Source organism: Carettochelys insculpta, chromosome 3, assembly GCF_033958435.1.
Source record: "Carettochelys insculpta isolate YL-2023 chromosome 3, ASM3395843v1, whole genome shotgun sequence".
Classification (NCBI taxonomy): Eukaryota; Metazoa; Chordata; order Testudines; family Carettochelyidae; genus Carettochelys; species Carettochelys insculpta.
The window spans coordinates 55070645-55092485 of NC_134139.1; the positions used below are offsets into that span (position 1 = coordinate 55070645).

Sequence of the window (21841 nt, forward strand, 5' to 3'; positions counted from 1 at the left end):
TTTTTGCCTAACAACTTTCCATATTTTTAAACGTTCTTCCACAGTTGGACTCATTCTTTTTCCAATGAGACACTGAGTAGTCAAGTAACTATTAGCAAATGAGAGGTTAATTCTTTATTTCCTCCTGCGTGACCCTTTGTAATTGTAAATCTCAGGGATTACTGAGGGAACATTTGGTAATAAATATTCAATAATTCGTAATATTTTGGTCACAGATTGCATGGCAGTCCCTTCAGTAACAGGACATGTCCACCATGTGTCCATAAAATCTTCTTTTTCACCACGATATCCCCAAAATGTATTCCCATTCACATGTTCTTGATGTTTAACTTGATTAGTGTGAGATACCATTTAGCTGTATTTTAAAAAGAAATTATTTTAGTATAGTACAGACTGACGTTGCTGGTGGTCTTTGCCGTGCCAAATCCCATTCCTCTTGGGTAATTTGTCTATTCAGACCCTTTTCTCAGCAAATCATATATGGGCTTGTTTTTTTAACAAAAGTTTGCTGCAAAGAGAGAGGCAATTAATTAGCTCTGAGTTATTGCACATCTTCATTCCACTTCAGTTGTGTGTATGCCCAGGGCACAGTGCTCAGAGACTTTTACATCAGCTGTACTATGGGGAGCAGCATATGCACCCACTGCTGCCTTGCCTTAGCTCAGCTGACTCTTTCAGTTCCTTCTTACTGCCTGGGACTGTTGCTGGAACATTTTATCGTGCTTTTGCAAGTTTTTCTGCACTTGTATGTAGTTGGTATCTGTTAATATTAACACATTTAATTTTGTTCTTTCTTTCATGGTGCCATTAAGAGACAAACTTAACTCATCTCACCTGTGGCCTCTTCAGGAGGCGCTTCTCCTTGGTAGGGAGAATTCAGTTCATCGTAATCAAAAGTTGACTCTTGCATCATGACCACATCACAGTAGCCACCACTTGCTTGTGAGTAGTTGCCACCACAGTGGTAGAAACTCTATCTGGAGAGTTCCAAGACCAGGAAGAAAATGGACTCCAATCCCATTGCAGTGACCATTTGGAACACTGGGGAGTTTCCATATACCTCCATGTTGTCCATATACCTTTTATCTACTTTTTCTGGTAGATGAATATTATCCCTGTCAAGAACAGCAAGAGGTCACTAGAAGTACTGGGCTTGGTACTGACCAGGAGCAGTCTGGTCTAGTGAATGCTCCTGTGGAAGACCCCAAGGAGGCTCCACTTCAGCCAGCCCTGACTTCTGCTTCCTCTTCTCCTGATGAGGCTATTGTGTCAGAGATTTCCTTACCTCCAATAAATGACGTATAAGGCCACAAGGGCCTTTTGAAAAGGTTAGCATCCATCTTAAACAGTCAGGTAGAGCTGACTCAAGAAAGATCACTCATGGTTTATATGTTTATGGATGACAAAACATGGGTATCATCCTTTGATCTCAGGGGACTGAGTCCAACTCTTGAAAGACAGTGGTCCTATAATCCCCTTGAAAAAATCCTTCAGCAATTGCCTTGAGGTGATCTTGCAACACTTCCTGAGAGAGGTCCAAGCTGCCATCAAAGCAATGAAGTGCAACAAAACAACTGGACTAGATGGAATCCCCACTGAAGTCTTCAAAGAGGGTGGGCCACAGTTCCACAAACAGTTCCACCTCCTGATTCTCAAGATCTGAGATAGGAAGTAGATGTCACAAGATTTCAGAGACATTGATCATCAGCCTTTCCAAGAAGGGCAATAGGTCGGACTGTGGAAACAATCATGGCATCTCTCTTCTGGTAGTGGCAGGGAAAATCCTAGCTTGAATCCTTACAAATCAGCTCCTGCCACTCTCAGAAGAAATTCTTTCATTATCTGTGTGTGGCTTCTGACCATCCCAAGGAACAGTGAACATGATATTCACTGCCCGGCAACTTCAAGAAAAATGTTGTGAACACAACCAAGACTTACATATGAGTTTCATTGACCTGACCAAAGCATTCAACTCAGTTAATTGTAGCTCCCTGTGGACCATCCTCTCAAAGATCTGTTGCCCCAAAATCTTCATTAGCATTTTAAGGCTGCTTCATGACAACCTCACTGCCATAGAATCGAGCAACAATGGATCCCAAATCAATCCCTTTGAGATCAAAACGGGAGTGAAGCAAGGCTGTGTCATTGCCCCAGCACTGTTCTGTATCTTCATCCACATGATCCTTCATCTCATTGATGGCAAGCTTTCAGATGGTGTGAAGATTGTCTATAGAATAAACGGGAAGCTTTTCAATCTCAGGAGACTGAAGGCTATGAGCATGACCACCACAATCTTGATCATGGAGCACCAGTACTCAGATAACAATATGGTTGTTGCTCTTTCTTCAATCTTCACATGGCCCTTCAGACCATCTTAAGTGCTTTTGCTGAAGCATATGAGAATATTGATCTCACACTGAACATCAGAAAGACCAAGGTGCTCCACCAGTCTTTCACTGACCGGACAATCTCACATGCCTTCTGTTGAAGTCAATGGAGAACTGCTGGAAAAGACCTTGGAAGTCTTCTTTCCAATAAGTTGACATTGATGTAAAACTCCAGCATTGGCTAAGCCATGTAAGTACTGCCTTCACCGGCCTGAGAAAAAGGGTCTTTGAGAACTGGGACATCTACCCCAGACAAAGCTCCTTGTATACCATGCAGTAGTTGTTCCAGTACTACTGTAAGCATGTAAAACCTGGACAACATACAAGCGTCGTCTGAAGGCACTTGAACAATATCATCAATGCTGTTTCAGGAGAACCCTAAATATCTCTTGGGAGGGTAGGCACACAAGCACTAGCATCCTGGAAGAGTTGAACAATACCATCATTGAAGCTATTATCATTCATCATTAACTTTGTTGGACTGGTCACGTGGTTCAGATGTCTGATTAGCGCCTCCTAAAACAGATTCTGTTTTCTGAATTGGAGGGAGGACAGAGGAGCGTTAGGGGTCAGCGGAAGCAATATAAGGATGTGCTGAAGGCACATGTAAAAAAGTGCAGCATCAATGTCAACACTTGGGAGATTCTTGCTCTAGAGTGTGCCCAGTGGAGAACGGTAATCCGTGAAGGGGTGATATAATTTGAGATGTCTTGCTGCAGTGCAGACAAGGACAGGTGGAGACAAAGAAAAGTGTCAAAACTGTCCCGCACCCCTCCAACAGCTACTAACACCTGCCTCTTCTGTGATAAGATTTGCAGCTCCAGAATTGGGCTGATCAGCCCTCAGTGGACTTACAAATAGGAGGGTGACATGAAGACGTCCTACTCATTATCAAGTGACTGCCAAGAAACATGTTGGCTTCTGTGAGGCTTTCTTGAGTAGAGTTCCCCATTAATGAGGCTATTCTGGAGTCTACTAAAATGCTGTGGCAAACTCCATTTTCTGTTTTCCCCACATTAAAAAGAAATGAATCAATATCCTATGTACTCTCACAGAGTTTGAATATTTTTATGCCATCCTCTTCCAAAGTCATTGGTATTCTCCACTGTTAACAAAAGTGTGTGCCATGAGCAGCAAGCCTCTTCCTCAAAATCAAAGGATGCAATGAATCTCAAGTTGGGGAAATTTCATTCAGAAGTTAAGTGATAGCTCAGGATTGCTAATTAGCAAGCATTGCTGGGCTATTGATTTTAATTTCCTCAACCTTTTATGGACACTGTTCTCAGAGAAGGCCAGGCAGGAGTTCCTCACTAACAGTAGACAAGGAAGAGTTGGTAATCAGGGTCTCACTGTAATTGCCCATGGCTTCAGGGGTCTCCCATCAAAGAGAAGTGCCAGATCTCCATGTACCAAAGAGGACAAGGACATTCATTTGAAAGCCATATTTATGGAGATGGCCCTGAGATCAGTCACAGAGATGAGCCACTCAGCGCTGAGTACTTTGGCATCAGTGTGGAGTGCTTCCTCAGTACCATGTTCTTCCCAGTATCATTCTCCATCCATGGTGGTGAGAGAGAAATTTGAGAAACAGTGCATTGAGAGCAGGCAATCTCTGGTGTTGAACAGACATAAGTGGGGATGGACTTGTATACTGAAACCCACACTGGGCCTCTTGTCTTTCCCCCAAGCCACTGACTTGCACTGTATATGCCACCTAGAGTGCAGTGTATGGTGGTCACTTGATAATAAGTAGGATGTCTTCATGTCCTCCTGTTTGTGAGTCCACTGAAGGCCGACCAGCCCAATTCTGGAGCTTCAGATCTTATCATAGACTGGGCAGGTGCTGGTAGCTTTTGCAGGGGCTATGGGCAGTTTTTGCTGCTCTTTTCTCCTTCTCCACCTCTCCTGCTCCTCACTGCAGCAGAACCTTTTCAGATTGCACCACTCCATCATGGATTATTGGGACATTCTGGGGACTTTCCTGAGCAAAGCTCTCTTGAGTGTTGACACCAATGCAGCACTTTTTCATGTGTGCCTTCAGCACGCCCTTAAATCTCTTCCTCTGGTCCCCAATGGTTCTCCATCCTTCCTTCAACTCAGAAAATAGAATCTGTTCTGGGAAGTGGTGATCAGACATCTGGGCTGTGTGATCAGTCCAACAAAGTTGTTGGTAAATAAGGGCATCAGTGCTGATTATGTCTGACTCTTCCAGTATGCTAGTCTTCGTGCATCTGTCCTCCAAAGGGAGATTTAGGATTCCTCTGCAGCAGTATTAATGATATTCTTCAAGTCCCTTCAAATGATGCTTGTATGTTTTCCAGGTTTTGCCATGCGTACAGTAGTGTTGGAGCAGCCACTGTGCGGTATACAAGAGGCTTTGTATTCACACAGATGTCCTGGTTCTTGAAGACCCTTTGTCTCATGCAGGCAGAAGCAGATCTTGCACAGCTCAGATGATGCTGGATTTCTGCATCAATGTAGACTTCAGCAGAAGGATGACTTACAAGGTATGGGAAATACTCCACATTTTCTTGCAGTTCTCTGTTGACTTCAGTAGAGGGAACATAAGATTGTCCCATTGGCAAGGCAGGGTGGAGCACCTTGGTCTTTTTTATGTTCAGTGCTAGATAGATTCTTGTACACTTTGGCACTTAAGTATGGTACACAAAGGCACTTAAGATGGTGTGAAGGGCTATGGGCGAAAGAGCAGCGACCACATCATCCTCAGACTGGATCTCCATAATCAAGGTTGTGGAGGTCTTGCTTTTAGCCTTTGTCTCCTGAGATTGAAAAGCTTCACTTTTGTTCTATAGACAACCCTGTTTTACTCCCATTTTGACTTCAAAGGGGTTGCTCGGGGATCCATTGTTGCTCAATACTGTGACAGTCATGTTGTTGTGAAACAACCTCAGAATACTAACTACTTTTTTTGGGGTAACTGATCTTTGAGAGGATGGTCCACAGGGCACTGTGATTGAGTTGAATGCTTTGATGAGGTTGATGAAACTCATGTATAAGTCTTGGTTTTGTTTGACCTTTTTTTTGCAGTGACTGGGTGGTGAAGACCATGTCTAGCATTCCTTAGAATGGTAGGAAACCACACTGGGATTCTGGGAGAATTTCTTCTGAGAGTGGCAGGAGTCAGTTAGTTCAAGCTAAGACTTTCCCTGCTGTTGCCAGGAGGGAGATGCTACAATAGTGTCTAAAGTCTGATTTGTCACTTTTCTTGAAGAGACTGAGGATCAGCATCTTTGAACTCTTGTGGCATCTGCTCCAATCTCAGATCTTGAGAATCAGGAGGTGGAGTTGTCTGTGGAGCTATGACCTGCTTTCTTTGAAGACTTTGGGGATTCCATCTAGTCCAGTTGCCATGTTGCTCTTCATCACTGTGATGGCAGCTTGGACCTCATTCAGGATAGGAAGTGTTTCAAAAGCCAAGTACAATACAGGACCTACCACTGACTCCCAGGAGCACCAGTGAGGCCAGATGTTTGATAACTCCTTGAGTGATAGCAGCCTTTCAGGTAGGGAAGGATCTACAGTCCCTTCTAATCTCACTGGCTCTTCAAGAACTACCACTGGCTCAGGTGACCAGGGTCAGTAAGGAACGAGCTCTGTCAATCTCCGTCTGAGTACCATCCTGATGCAGCTTCATCTAGAGTAAGGGTCAGCAACCTTTCTGAGGTGGAGTGCTGAAATTTGACCTTTTGATGTCTGTGTAGTGTCTGAGTGCTGGTAATACTTTTTAAAGTCACTAATAGTGCTATTTAGAACAGCTTCATGGGAAAAAAAAGATGGCAGAGCTTTACTGGTTAGATGGTGGTTGGGAGCATTAGTTTGTCTTTTGTTAAGCCACAGGCCGCATGGCTTAGAGTGAGCTCCCATCTGTATGCAGAGAGAAAGGGTAGGGCTGAGCTATTTCCTCACAAGCTCATGAAAATTGGCTGACATGCCACTCTTGGCACGCATGCTGGGGGTTGTTGTCCCCAATCTAGAGACAGTCATTCCATGATACTAATGTCGCCATCTCAGCAATGCCTGGCGGCAGAAGCAGGTACTGGAGTATGACATTCTCCAAAGCCAAATCCTTCGTTGTGTTTGAAACCTATTGATACTCAGTCTTCAAACTTTGTTACTGGGCCTCCTTCAGCACTACGCCATTGGTAAGTGCAGTGGTAATACTGGAAGCCTTGAAAGTTTACCCTGATACCCAGGCCCCCTTCATGCTGTTCATACATGAGGTTTTCACACGAAGTTTGGCTATTGCTTCATACTGTCCAGCACCAGTTAATGATTCCTCAGGTCTGTTGAGTGGCATATAACTACGTGGTTCAGTACACTAGGCCAGGGAGTGCAAAGTGGAGGGGCAAGCCCCTGGAAGGGTGAAATTTCATGAGGGGGGCACAGCACAATCAGCTGCTGAGTCTGACTCATCTCATTAAAAATGATGAAATATATTTTTGTGGTTATTCATATTTATATGCTGATAAAGTTTTTATGTTCTGCATGCTTATTTTTCTTACATGTGCCAAAGATATGTGGTGTGGTTTTGGTTTTTTTTTGTTTTGTTTTTTTTAATAGGAACATACATGAAATTTCCATCAATTTGGATTACATTAGACAGGTTGTGGGGACCCTGCTAATTTCAGGGACTAAAAGTGTGGCCCAGCAAAAAAAATTTCTCAGCCATGCACTAGGCTGTGTCTCAGATCCTTATAGATGTGGCTGGTGTCTGAGATGTGACTGAGCATACCCTACCACCTAGACTTGATATTCATGATTCTGCCTTTGCTGACCTGGTAGAAAGACTCAGCACCTGTAATAAAAGGGGTACCCTTTGCTACCTCTCATCCATTGGTAATCTTAATCTCAGACCTTGGGTGGAGAGCCCACCTCATCAACCTCAGGACTCAGGGATATTGGTCCCAGGAAGAACTTTCCTTGCATATAAATATCAGGGAATTCAAGGCAGTATGCTTCGCTTGACAGATGTTCCTTCCCCAGATCTCAAAGTGATTTAGTTCTTGATGGACAATACTTCCTCAGTGTTTTACATCAACGTTGATCTTCAGCCATGCACCACAAGGTCCTCCTGCTGTGGGACTTCTGCATGAAACACATTCATCTCAAGGCATCACGTCTCCTGGGAGCTCAAAGCACACTATCAAAACACCTCAGCAGATCTTTATTCCTCCCCCCACAAGTGGTCTCTTTGTGCAGAGATTTTCATTGTCATCTTCCAGAAGCTTCTCCAGGTGGACCTGTTCATCACCAGACAGTTCTGTTCACTGTGTGAATACTGCATGGGCTCCCTCTCTAGTGCCTTACTGCTCTCGTGGGCAGACCATCTACTCTACACTGTCCTACCAATACTTTTGGATCACAGGGTCCTCCTATAAATCAAATGGGGCAAAGTGAAGTTTAGCCTGATAGTTCCAGCATGGCCATGCTAGCATTGGTTTTATATGCTTCTGGACCTCAGTGACAGCTCTTTGTACTACCACCCCATCTGTACTTGATATCACAACTCACTGCTATTTGCTTAACCCAAACCTCGCCTCCCTGTACCTGAGGGCATAGTTGCTGAGTGGCTGAATCCTGAAGCGAAGACCAGCTTAGAGCAGGTTCAACAGGTCTTGGTAGGTAGCCAAAAACCTTCTACCAGGGCTACTCCATGTCCAAGTGGAAGCATTTCACTTGTTGGGCCTCCCAAAGGGAATCCTCTCATCCCAGTTTTCTCCGCACTCTATCTTGGACCATCTGCTTTGCCTAAAACATCTGGCTCTTTCATCTATAAAGGTTCACTTGGCAGCCACCTTCCCTCTAGTGAATGGTAGATCAGTGTTTTCTCACCATATGACAGTCCAGGTTTCTTAAGGGTATGGAAGGACGCTACCATCGGGTTCATGGAGAATCCCCTCCCCCAAGCTACCATGTTACTTAAACCTGTTCCTACCACAGCTCATGGGGTCCCTCAAACGCTCAATAGCATCGTGTCCCTTAAGGTTAGTCTACTGGTAGTCACTTCAGAGAAAAAGACTCTGAGCTCAAAACAGTGAGATCAGAACCTCCTTATACAGTGTTATTCAAGGACATGGTTCAACTGTGCCCCCATTTGGCCTTCCCACCAAAGGTGGTGTTGCAATTCCACAATAATCAGGGCATTTTTCTGCCTGTCCTCTTTCTAAAACCTCTCTCAAGACCTCGAAGGAGTGTTAGTTTCATATGTTGGATGTTAGCCAGACCTTTGCCTTTTATATTGAGAGAACTAAGCCCATCTTCAAGTTCACACAACTTTATAGTAGTAGCAGAAATGATGAGAAAGCTACCTGTATCACCCCAAAGTATCTTGTCCTGGATAACTGCCACTATCTCAGTTTGCTATGAGCAGGTGAAAGTTCCAGCTACAGGCATTGGACAAGAGCCCTGGCTTTGTCAGCAGCGTTCACTCATGGTTATCAATCCAGGACATCTGCAGAGTCAGTCTGGTTGTCCGTACATACCTTTATATCAATTATACTGTCATCCAACCAGCCCAGGGCAATGCTAATTTTGAGAGAGCTGTGTTGAACTTCTGAGCCCAATGAAAATGAGTTTCTTGAAGTAGAATAATCTCAGAATGGGTTTTTTAAGTTCTCAGGTGCTCTTCTTTTTCATTATCGCTGTTTAGTCCTTTGACATTCTGAGATGTTACCTTAAAAAGATCTATTGAGAAGGACTGTTTTAGCTATCTCCAACACAAGCACGTGGCTAAAAACTGTGTAATGTGACAAAAGCCTAATTGTGAAGATGCTTGTGCTGGAGCCCTGGTTCTACAATATAGTAAAGTGGGGTTAACACCTGCAAATGTGCTACTTTACAACTTCACCTTGAACACCACCTCCCTCTGTACCTTCCACCCTCTCTTTTTGCCAGGGTCCAGAACAAGCTGGGGGGAAGGTCACGGAGACCCCTTCTCTCTACTCCCAGGGAATCACCCACCAGCAAAAGGCAAACATTCCAGCTACCATGAGTTTATTTTCCTTTTTTTTCCCCCATATCCACCACTCTGTCATTAGAGTCCCCTAAATAAAAACATTGTAGGTTGGAAAAAGTTTAATTTTAGTTAATATGCTTTGGGGCCCATGTTTTGGGGTTTGGTGTGGTGGTGAGGGTTTTCACATGGGTGGATGAGGTTTCATAAAGGGCAAGGAAACAGCATGGGTGTGGGTGGGTGGGGGATTGCTAGTTAGCAGCAGGAGATTCAGGACCCTTCATGCTCATTCCTAAACTTGGTTTTCAAGGCATCCCTGATTTTTCATTGCTTTTTTTGTGCTTTCCTGTTTGCCCTTATGTCCAGTTGCTGATAATTACTGGCCAGGAGTTCTGTCTCTGCCCCCCATGCTGGCATGAAATTCTCCACCTTCGCCTCACACATATTATGAAGAATACAGCAGGCCCTAATGACAAGGGTAACGTTTTCTTCACTGAAGTCGAAACAGGTCAGAAGGCACCTTAACGTGTATTTTAAACAGCCAAAGGCACATTCTACCACCATTCTGTATCTGCTCATCCTGTAGTTGAACAGCTCTCTACTGGGGTCCAGGGTGCCTGTGTGTAGCTTCATGAGCTAAGGGAACAAGGGGTAAGCAGGGTCACTAAGAATCACTGTGGGCATTTCCATGTCCCCAGTGTTGATTTTTCTCATCTGGGAACAAAGTACTGACCTGGAGCCTTCTAAACAAACCAGAATTCCCAAAGATTCATGCATCGTGCACCCTTCCACATGACCCCACATTGGTATTGGTGAAATGACTTTTCTCATTCACCAGTGCCTGCAACATGATAGAGAAGTACCCCTTGTGGTTAACGTACTCTGAGGCCTAGTGTTTTGGTGCCAGGATGGGGATGTGTGTTCCATCTATGGCCCCACCGCAGTTAGGGAAACCCATAGCAGCAAATCCATCCACTACATCCTGCACATTCCCCAGCGTCACTGTCTTTTGCAGGAGAAGCTGAGACCACCATAGCTACCTGGGAGATAAGCCCCACTGTAGATTCTTTTCAGTCCGAGTTGATCTCCCATTGATGGGTAGCTGTCTGGCATTGCAAACTTCCACGGAGCAATTGCTGCATGCTCGTCAACTGTCAAAGCAGGTCTCATGAAAGTGGCCTTGTGAATGCAGAAGTTTTGAAGCCAATGCTGATCATCCCATGACTGCAAAATGATGCAGTCCCACCAGTTGGAGCTGGTTTTGTGGGCCCAGAACCTGCGCTCCATGGTGTCCACTGATTCCACAGTCCTAGTCTCCAGATCTTGACGTCCATCAGTGCACTTGACATCCATCAAGTCATTCTCCATGGGCATTAAGTTCAGAATATACTGCATTGCAGTGTGGGATGTCATCAAAAAACACTGCACCCAACATTGAAGCATCTTGGGATTCATGTTATTCTTTTTGCGACCGGGCGCTTGCGAACAGGAGGGAGTTTTGAGAGGCTCTCCTGGAGGAGGAGAAGGAAGGAGCAAACTAAAGCACCTTGGGGTAAGTGGCTGCTTGTGTTTGGAGGTTCTGGGCTTGTGTGTGTGTTTGTTTGTTTGTTTGGAGTTTGGAGTGCTGAGCTGTGTGTGTGTTTGAAAGGCCATGTGCTCAGGCAGGCAGTTGGAAGCTGTGAGTCTTGATTAGGTTTGAATTGAAACACCGTGTGCTGATTGGCTGAGCTGTAAGCCGAGGGAGGAGCTCTCAGGGAGGCCGAGCACTTAAAGCCTGCTAGTAAGCGACCAGGGAGTTTTGCGACCGGGTGCTTGCGAACAGGGTGAGTGCTAACAGGAGGGAGTTTTGAGAGGGGAGTTGAGAGGGGGAGCTTGGAGGGAGCCAGTGACTTCTGTTGCCCTTAAACTCTAAATCCTTTATAACAACCTCTATCTGAAACATTTAATTAAACCCTCATATATAATTAGAGTAGGAAATGGAGGCAGAAGCCCAGCAGCAGAGTGGGAGCTATCCTGTTTATTGTGTCGAGTGCAGTATGTATGACTACCTACCCTGTGGCGGGTGGCGTATGTGTGCGCTCGATGCAAGGAGCTCCTGGCCCTCTGAGACCGAGTGCATGCTTTGGAGGCCAGGGTGGCTGAACTGGAGGAGCTAAGGAAGGCAGAGGTGTTTGTTGATGAGACTTTCCGGGACATAGTAGGGCTGTCCCACCTCCAATCTGACAGTCCTGATGCTGTTACGGAGGAAAAAGGCTCAGGGAAGGAGAGCAGTCAATGGGAGCAGAGGGAAACCATCCCATAGTTGGGACCCTCCTTCCAGAGGGTGCTATGGTATCCTCTCGCGCCGAGGATACTTCTCTGGGGGAGGGAGCACCAGCTGTTAGGAAGAAGCAGGTTTTAGTAGTGGGGGATTCGATCATTAGAAATATAGATAGTTGGGTTTGTGATGACCGGGAGAACCGTATGGTGACTTGCCTGCCTGGTGCGAAGGTTGCGGATCTCTTGAGGCATCTAGAGAGACTTATGGGCAGTGCTGGGGAGGAGCCGGTGGTCGTGGTACATGTCGGTACCAATGACATAGGGAAGGGTAGAAGAGATGTTCTGGAGGCCAAATTTAGGTTACTAGGAAAGAGACTGAAATCCAGAACATCTATGGTGGCATTCTCTGAAATGCTTCCAGTTCCACGCGGAGGGCCAGATAGACAGGCAGAACTTCAGAGTCTCAATGCGTGGATGAGACGATCGTGTAGGGAAGAGGGGTTTAGATTTATTAGGAACTGGGGACACTTTTGGGGTAGGGGGAGCCTATACAGGAACGATGGGCTCCACCTAAATCAAGGTGGATCCAGACTGCTGGCATTAAACATTAAAAAGGTCGTAGAGCAGTTTTTTAAACTAAGAGGTGGGGGAAAGCCAATTGGTGCGGGGGAGCATGTGGATCGGACGGAGACTTCTCTTACACGAGGCTCCATAGATAGGGATTCCCTAGAAGTTAGTCAGATAGGGAACGTGGGAAATAATATATGGGCAAGATCAGATGTGAAACAATCGCATATAAAAAAATCCAAGGCGTCTGTGAAAGGCGGACATATAAATAGTGGTATTTTTTTAAAGTGTTTTTACACAAATGCTAGGAGTCTGTCTAATAAGATGGGTGAACTGGAGTACTTCATATCAAAGGAGGAAGTTAACATAATAAGCATCACAGAAACATGGTGGAATGAGGACAATCAGTGGGACACTATCATACCGGGATATAAATTATATCGGAAAGACAGAACAGGTCGTGCGGGTGGCGGAGTGGTACTATATGTGAAGGATAATATAGAATCAAATGAAACAAAAATCCTAAAGGAATCAAAATGTTCCGTAGAATCATTATGGATAACAATTCATTCCTCTCATATGAATATGGCATTAGGAATACATTACCGACCACCTAACCAGGACAGTGATAGTGATGCTGAAATGTTAAGGGAGATTAAAGAGGCTATCACAATAAAAAACACAGTAATAATAGGAGATTTCAATTATCCCCATATTGATTGGGTACATGTCACCTCAGGACGGGATTCAGAGATTAAATTTCTTGATGCCTTAAATGACTGCTTCTTGGAGCAGCTAGTACAGAAACCCACAAGGGGAGAGTCAATTCTCGATCTAGTCCTGACTGGAACACAGGATCTGGTCCAAGAGGCAACTGTTACTGGACCGCTTGGAAATAGTGACCACAATATAATATCTTTTAATATTCCTGTGTTGGGAAGAACACCGCAACGGTCAAACACTCTGGCATTTAATTTCAAAAAGGGGAATTACACTAAAATGAGGAAGCTAGTTAAACAGAAACTAAAAGGTAGAGTAACTAAACTAAAATCCTTGGAAGCTGCATGGAAACTGTTTAAAGACACCATACTAGAGGCCCAACTTAAATGTATACCCCAAATAAAAAAAGAAAGTAAGAGACCTAACAAAGAACCACCATGGCTTAACAGCCATGTTAAAAAGGCAGTGAGAGAGAAAAGGGCAGCTTTTAAAAAGTGGAAGTCAAATCCTAGTGAGGAAAATAGGAAGGAACATAAACACTCCCAATTTAAGTGTCATAACGTAGTAAGAAAAGCCAAAAAAGATTTTGAGGAACAGCTAGCCAAAAATTCAAAAAATGATAGTAAAATGTTTTTTAAATACATTAGAAGCAGGAAGCCTGCTAAAAAAGCAGTGGAGCCCTTGGACGATAAAGATATAAAAGGAGCGATCAAGGAAGACAGTGCCATTGCGGAGCAGTTAAATGATTTCTTTGCTTCAGTCTTCACGGCTGAGGATGTTACAGAGGTTCCTAAATCTGAGCCAGCCTTTTTAGGTGACAAATCTGAGGAACTCTCCCAGATTGAAGTGACATTAGAGGAGGTTTTGGAGTTAATTGATAAGCTGAATAGTAACAAGTCTCCAGGACCAGACGGTATTCACCCAAGGGTTCTGAAAGAACTCAAATGTGAAATTGCGGAGATATTAACAGTGGTTTGTAACCTATCCTTTAAATCTGCTTCGGTACCCAATGACTGGAAGACGGCCAATATAACGCCAATATTTAAAAAAGGCTCCAGAGGAGACCCTGGTAATTATAGACCGATAAGTCTAACATCAGTACCAGGCAAATTAGTAGAAACACTAGTAAAGAATAAAATTGCAAGGCACGTAGAAGAGCACGAATTGTTGGGCAAAAGTCAGCATGGTTTCTGCAGAGGGAAGTCGTGTCTAACTAATCTATTAGAATTCTTTGAAGGGGTTAATAAACATGCGGACAAGGGGCACCCAGTGGACATAATATACCTAGATTTCCAGAAAGCCTTTGACACGGTCCCACACCAAAGGCTTTTATGTAAATTAGGTGGTCATGGGATAGGAGGAAAGATCCTTTCATGGATCGGGAATTGGTTAAAAGACAGAAAACAAAGGGTGGGAATAAATGGTAGATTTTCACAATGGAGGAGGGTAACTAGTGGTGTTCCCCCGGGGTCAGTCCTGGGACCGATCCTGTTCAACTTGTTCATCAATGATCTAGAAAATGGGGTAAGCAGTGAGGTGGCAAAGTTTGCAGATGACACCAAGTTGTTCAGGACAGTTAAAACCAAAAGGGATTGTGAAGAACTACAAAAAGATCTCAGCAAACTGAGTGATTGGGCAGCAAAATGGCAAATGAAATTTAATGTGGGTAAGTGTAAGGTAATGCACATTGGAAAAAATAATCCAAATTACACGTACAACATGATGGGGTCAAATTTAGCTATGACAGATCAGGAAAGGGATCTTGGAGTTATAGTGGATAGTTCTCTGAAGACATCCACGCAGTGTGCAGCGGCAGTTAGTAAAGCAAATAGGATGTTAGGAATTATTAAAAAAGGGACAGATAATAAGACAAAAGAGATCATACTTCCCCTATATAAAACTATGGTACACCCACATCTTGAGTACTGTGTGCAGATGTGGTCTCCTCACCTCAAAAAAGATATATTGGTATTAGAATAGGTACACAAAAGGGTGACTAAGATGATTAGGGGTTTGGAACGGGTCCCATATGGGGAGAGGCTAGAGAGACTGGGACTTTTCAGTCTGGAAAAGAGGCGATTGAGGGGTGATATGATAGAGGTATATAAAATCATGAATGGTGTGGAGAAAGTGAACATAGAAAAATTGTTTACCTTTTCCCATAATACAAGAACTAGGGGACACCAAATGAAATTGATGGGTAGTAGGTTCAAAAGTAATAAAAGGAAATTTTTCTTCACACAGCGCACAGTCAACCTGTGGAACTCCTTGCCGGAGGAGGCTGTGAAGGCCAGGACTCTATTAGGGTTTAAAAAAGAGCTCGATAAATTTTTGCAGGTTAGGTCCATAAATGGCTATTAGCCAGGGATAAAGTATGGTGCCCTAGCCTTCAGTACAAGGGCAGGAGATGGATGGCAGGAGACAAATCACTTGATCATTGTCTTCTGTTCTCCTTCTCTGGGGCACCTGGCATTGGCCACTGTTGGCAGACGGGATACTGGGCTGGATGGACCTTTGGTCTGACCCAGTATGGCCATTCTTATGTTTGTAATGGTGGGCATCTGTCAATGTAAAAGCAGTGCAAAAATTCCTTTGCCTGTTTTCTTTTCAGCAGGAAGTGAGGGAAATGTGGTCTGGAATGATGACATCGGAAACCCAGAACCATGTGCGTTGCCTTTTTTTTCTCACAAGACTCTTGCACATAATCCCAAATGACTGTTTTGTTGGATCCAAGATTCCCCTATACTCCTTCCATGAACACTTGCTTTGCTTCTCTTGCAAGCCAACGGAGGTACATTTTCCATCTCTGGAACTTTAGCATATGTCCTTGGGAATAGATTGCCATCTGATAATTTGTTTTACATGGGTGGCATTTACAGTGAACCCTATGAAGGCTTCCCCATGTCCTCCCTATTTTCTTTAATCTCGTCTAGCCCTCCAGTCTTCTCTTACTATTTATTTATTTTCCTCTGTTTTAGAACCTGCCATGAAAGTTGTGGTCACCTGCAATAAAAGCAAACTTCATTAAAAATAACAGTTACTGTTCATCCTCAGTGAGCCCCGCCCTACCCCCAGGATGTTCCTTCTGGTTAATATTTAAGGTATTCCTCATGTGTTAGAGATCTCTTGTTCAGTGAAATTGGTAGAAGTGAAGCCATAGTTCCTAAAGTTATCTATCTTCCTTTTCCTGTACACTGCCTGCTAAGAGTTTTTCAGCAACTTATTTACTGCATTTGTAATACTGTTCTGTATGTTTGAGATTTCAGTTTCTATCCCAAGTAATTGAAAGTGTAGTTTTTCTTGTTTCAATACTCATAATGTTTGTGGAAACTGTATGAGAATTTAAATAGAAATTCATATCTCTCGTGGATATCTACCTCCTGAGCACTGCTTTAATGTCCCTCTAGCACCCTTCTCTCTTTGTTTGTTTTTCTTTTTTTTTTTTCCCTCCCCAAAGTTAGAACAGGCAGAGGTCATTGGAAAAATTGTAGCTTGCAGCCTCTTGAGTATGAGCAGTGAATGCTCTCTGGCCTTTTTCACATGCAGATCGTGAAATTTCATAATTAGATTTCTTGGTCTGTTATGAGGTTCAGTCAGAGGAAGGAGTGCTCTATGTACTCTCTCCAACTTGACCTATTCCACAGAGCTCATGTAACTCTACAGAATATATATTATCAGTGTTTTCAGCTAGTTCCTTAATTCTGATGTGCCTTCTCACTCTTTTGTCTGTATCATCCAGTTCAAGCTGCATCTCTCTCTCTCTCTTTCTCTACTCCATCATTGCTGTGTGACTCTCTCTCACACTTGTTTCTGGCACAGTGACATACTCTTCATGTCAGCAACTTTCTTCATTACTGCTATAAGTTTTTTGTCATCAGATTTTCTTTTGTAGTCTTACATTCAGAGATCAGCTTGCTCTGGTAGCCATTTGAGTTCCTTTAGCCTTGGCATTTCTTCCTGATTGGACTGCCATTTGGAATTTGAAAACTCTGTTTATGGTGTGAACCAGTGACACTCTTCTTAGCTGAGGTATCTTTTTCTAAAATGTTTGGGTTTTTTGAAAACGCGTTTATCAATCTGTGCTGTTTTTTGGGTTCATGGCAGCAAAAGAATTTGGTGTCTGCTCAGGCAGCCATTTTATTCCAGATACCTCTATTTTAAGGTTTTTTATCAGCATTGGTCACCATAATATGAGTGCCTGGTGCATAATGTAAAAACCACTGTGGAGTAAAATGTAATCACATTTGTCATATTTCTGTACTTTTTTTCTTAGCTGTCTTTGAACTTGTCACTTCCCTTATTATGACATTATCTCAACTTTACTCATCACCTCTTCACCAGAACTGAGCTGTGATTAAGACTGGAATGACATGCAGTGAGGTTGCATGAGACTCAACAGTGCTCTCATGTCAAACAATTATAGCCAATATGTCTGTTTTTTCATTTAAATGAAATGTTTATAAAAGTCTGTGTGAGGGTTTCTTGAATTTTAATGGGACTTGTCCTATATAGTAGAAAGTATATCCATTCACACACACATACACTTGCTATTCTTTTAGTACCAGAAGCAGTAGCAGTCTGCCTGCACAGCTGCATACGTGGTACTGACGCACAGTTCTCTCACTCCCGCATTCTAGGTATGTACACCTTTATCCGGTTCCTAAGACTCATTTGTCAGTGAAAGAGACTTACCCAGTAATATGATTACTCTCTGTTTATTAACAATTATCAAGCAAGTAGAATACACGTGCTAAGCACACAGTGCTCATCAATTCTGATTAAGGCAGGTGAACCAGTCCTGTTAGCCAGGCAAGGTCAGTCTCATCTGAGACTGTGTCTACACTGTGAGATCAAATCAAATTTATTTATATCAATTTTGTAACTCTGGAGTTTATAAATTTGATTTTTGACTATCCTCTCCTCTTCACATGCTCCTAACAAAATCAACTTATTGCTGCCATGCTCAACTGACAAACAGGGACTGTTGCAGTAGTGCATTGTGAGAACCTATCCCACTGTTTCCTCATCCCCATTGCATTCTGGGTGTGTTTGTTGGTGTTTGACGTCATCCCACATTGCATTGTCCTCATTTCCCTCCTCTGGTAAGCAAGCATCCATTTTTCCTGTTGGAAGGAAGGACAAGTACGGCATCTAGAGAGATGGCAAAGTTAACAGAAATCTCTTTCTTCTGTGACTCAATTACCAAGGACTTCATAAAAATCAGCAAGCGTGTGTCTTCTTTACTGACCATCCACTGACTGTTCCCCACCTGACATGATTGTATCCAGTCCCTGAAAATAATACACAGAAAATGAAAAGCTTGAAGAAAGAGTTGATAGTAAAGTTTTTTGGGGAAAAAAGTTGCTGAGGAGGATATATTTGGCTTCCCAGTCCACTATATGGCTTCTGCACATGATCTGTATTTTCAGCGGGCCCTGCACCCACTCTTCCCTGAAGGGAAGAGGTGCAAAGTTAAAATAAAGAAGACAGAAAATGCTAGGAAAAAAGATTTTTGTGTTCTCTCTTCACTACACAGCCATTGTCAACACAGGAGATGGCAGTGAAATCTCATACACTGAACTTACAATGGAAACAGGAATCTCAACTGGCCCTCCACCCACTGTTCCCTTCATGTTTTGGAGGTCAAAGCATGAAGAAAGAGGATAGGAAAGGTTAGGAAAAAGATTTTATAAATGAAATAATCAAAGATTTTGCAAAAATGCAGCAGGTGTCTGCTCTGGGCAGCAAGCCCCTGAAAATATTTTGGCAGATGGGGCTGTGGTCTGCAGCCGCAGAGCCAGTTGAAATGTTCCACTGCCTCTGAAAATCTTAACCACCGGGGGAGACTCCTTCCTGTCCCATCTCTTTCACACCCCAGCAACAGCAAGCCCCTGAATATCTTAGCCACCACGGGAGATTCCCCAGAGCAGCAGCAGCAAGCCCCCAAATATCTTAGCTGCTGGGCGAGACTTCTGCCCAGTGGCAGCAAGCCCCCAGATTCTTGCTGGGGCTTGGGGGGGATTTCATTGGGGGACCAGTTGAAGTAGTCCCCCCGAATGTTAACCACAGGGGGAGACTTTTTCTCCCAGTGGTATCAAGCCCCCAAATATCTTAGCCACTGGGGGAGACTTCTCCCCTAGTGGTGGAAAGGTCCCGAATGTATATTCAGGGCAGGGAGGCAGTTGAAGTAGTCTCCCCAGATATCTTAGCTGCCACTGGAGACTTCACCTTGGTGGCTGAAAGGCCCTAAAAATATTTTTGGTGTAGGGCCAGATGAAGTAGTCCCCCCCAGGTGGCAGCAGGCCATCGAAAAATCCTCGGCTCCTGGGGACTTCCCCCCAGTGATTGCAAGCTCCTAAAATTCTTTCACACCCTTGGAGTTCTAACTTTGCGCAAGCCAGGACATGGTGCTGCTTGGCAGCATGCTCAGCACCTAACAGCAGGCACATCCTTTTATTGGGTTGGGCTGAGTGGGGGAACAACCCCAACTGTGTGCTGCATGTGGGAGAAGGGGTGTGTGTACGCACAAATATGAATCAGTGCGAAGATGTTTCTTGGTCTCTCATGCAAACATGCCCCCCAAAACAGCCTTGCTGCCACGTGGTGCGGCAAGGCAGCGGCTGGCACCGGGCAGCACAGGAAAAAAACCCCACCAAGTGTAGAGACAGAACCATGAACTCTCTGCAGGGGCTATTTGTAAAGGATAGATGTGCTCACAGTGCTAATAGCAAAGACAGACAGACATTTCTCAGGCTGTCATAGAAACATGGCTATACAACCACAGGCTTCCTGCTTCTGATCTGAAATTCAGGGTCTTCCTGCTTCGTAATTCCTGTGCACCTGGAGAGCAGCAGCCAAAGCAGAGCACTGTGGGGCATTGTGGGTTACATATGGGCTACTTCTGGAAGCTAATAAATTTGATTTTAAGACATGGTGCTTCCACACTGGCCTTTAATCAAACTTTTGAATTCGAGCTTGAAGCTATACCCAGTAGGTACCAACAATGTTTTGTTACTGATATTAGTGCTCCCTAAATTGAGCTAATGGTATTTACAGTGAAGACAGTCATGTGGTAATATTGAGCTAGTAGCCTTACATTCAAATTTATCTTGTAGTGTAGACACGGCTTTATTCTGGTTGCTGCATGTCTTTGGTCATGCGGGAATTCTTAGCATCTCTGATTTTAGGCTGTCTTGGAGATGAGATTTTTCCAAGCCTTTCCTGCTTATTCTTTTTGTTCCTTTTCTTTTTCTGCTAGTCTTCTTGTACCTCCGTTTATACAGTGAAATTCGAGTCCCATTTAGCAATACCTTATCAATTATTTTACTAACCAATCTTAGCATACTATAATGTAGTTCCCTAACCATCTTAATTGACTTATACCTAAAATTAATTATACAACAGACAGAAACACTTAAAACCTAGACAGAGACCATACAAACAGTAGGAAAGTAGGGATCATAATAATAGAATGAGGATTTCATAATCTTCACTAGTGTGTTAAGTAGTTTCTTGCCAGATAAAATGCTATCAAGTAAGTTTTCTTTAGCCACGTTAACATCTTTTTTTAACTTGATGATTTTGAATGCCTTTAGGACAGGTTCTCCTTCAGTCTGTCATTACACTATTTCCATGCAATTTAGATAGAACAACAGTATGTGACTTTCTGCTTTTAAGTTAGTGGCTGTTGCTCTTTAAATCTGGCTGCAGTGAAGGCCTTAGTCTTAAGGCCTTCCTATATGACGATGGGAAAAAAGGGCCTTATCTTTACATACCAAATAATTTAATTTTTAGTTCATACGAGTCTAAATAAAGAGGATCGTTCTGCATTCTCGAAGGATACTGGGCAGAATTTCATAAGTATAAACAAAAAAAAATAACCAAATATAACTAAAGCATAGCAGCACAGTCAGCACAACCCACTATCAAAAAAACTAGACAACTCAAATTAATTTTCCCCTTCCTGCTGCCTCCTAACCACTCTTCCAAATGCTAGGAGGGTGGGGAGCATTAGTGGGGGTAAAAAGATGAGTTTTTGGGTGTGTTCCTTTTGGTCATTCGATAGTAAAATTCCAGAGCCATAGAGCTATCCTGGAGAATACTTTACCACCAGTCCCTTCAGCGGGGCATTACGTCTAGTATCTCTGTTGCTTTCAGCTGTGATGACATGATGTAGTTAAAAATAGTCTGGTAGGTAGATGCTTAACCATTTTGACCTCTACAGATCAAAATCATGTTAAACCACACGCAAACCATAGGCAGCCCATGAAGCTTATGAAATACAACTTGAATGTATTCATGGTGAGGTACTTTGCTTACCAAGCTGCATTCTGCCTCCTCATCAGTTTCTGAATGCTTTTTAGGTGCAGCTCTGTCTAAATATCTTTGCATTTGTGTAATCTTGGTTTGACAAGGGAATGGATGGTAATTGCAAGGGCCTAAACTGAAAGGAATGGTTGTAACCTAGTACCTGTCTGTGAATGGTAAAAATGTGACATTTCTGTTGGTTCTGCTTGATTTCCTAAGTAGCAGCTGAGAGTACAACCATATTTTACATAAAAAAACCAACCCAATTAAAGGTAACCAACTTCAGAGGGGCAGATATTTTTGCTATCTATAACTGTTTGCCTCTGCTAATCAATATCACCAAAGTCTTGACAGGATTAAGTTTTGGCTAGCCAATTATCTTTCTTTAGTGTGCCCAAACTCTATTATGTTCCCATTCAAGATGTAATTTATATTCACAGTAGCAATGGAAAAGCCCCTGGGCATTTGATCACAGGGCAAAGAAGTTTAATCAGCCTGCTATTTTAACAGGAAAATGAGGACGTCTCATCATGCAGATGCTCTTGTGGAGTTCATATTTAAATTCCCTTTGTTTCTCCATGCCAGAAAACAAAAACCTCTTTTCATGTGCATGAGTTGGAGCTATTTT

At 43.4% G+C, this 21841-nt stretch overlaps 1 protein-coding gene across 6 annotated transcripts in view; it reads left to right on the plus strand.

Annotated features, from left to right (window-relative positions):
- ENAH (ENAH actin regulator) overlaps nt 1–21841 on the plus strand; it is a 205245-nt gene that overhangs the window by 84919 nt on the left and 98485 nt on the right. The gene's annotated exons all lie outside the window — the stretch shown is intronic.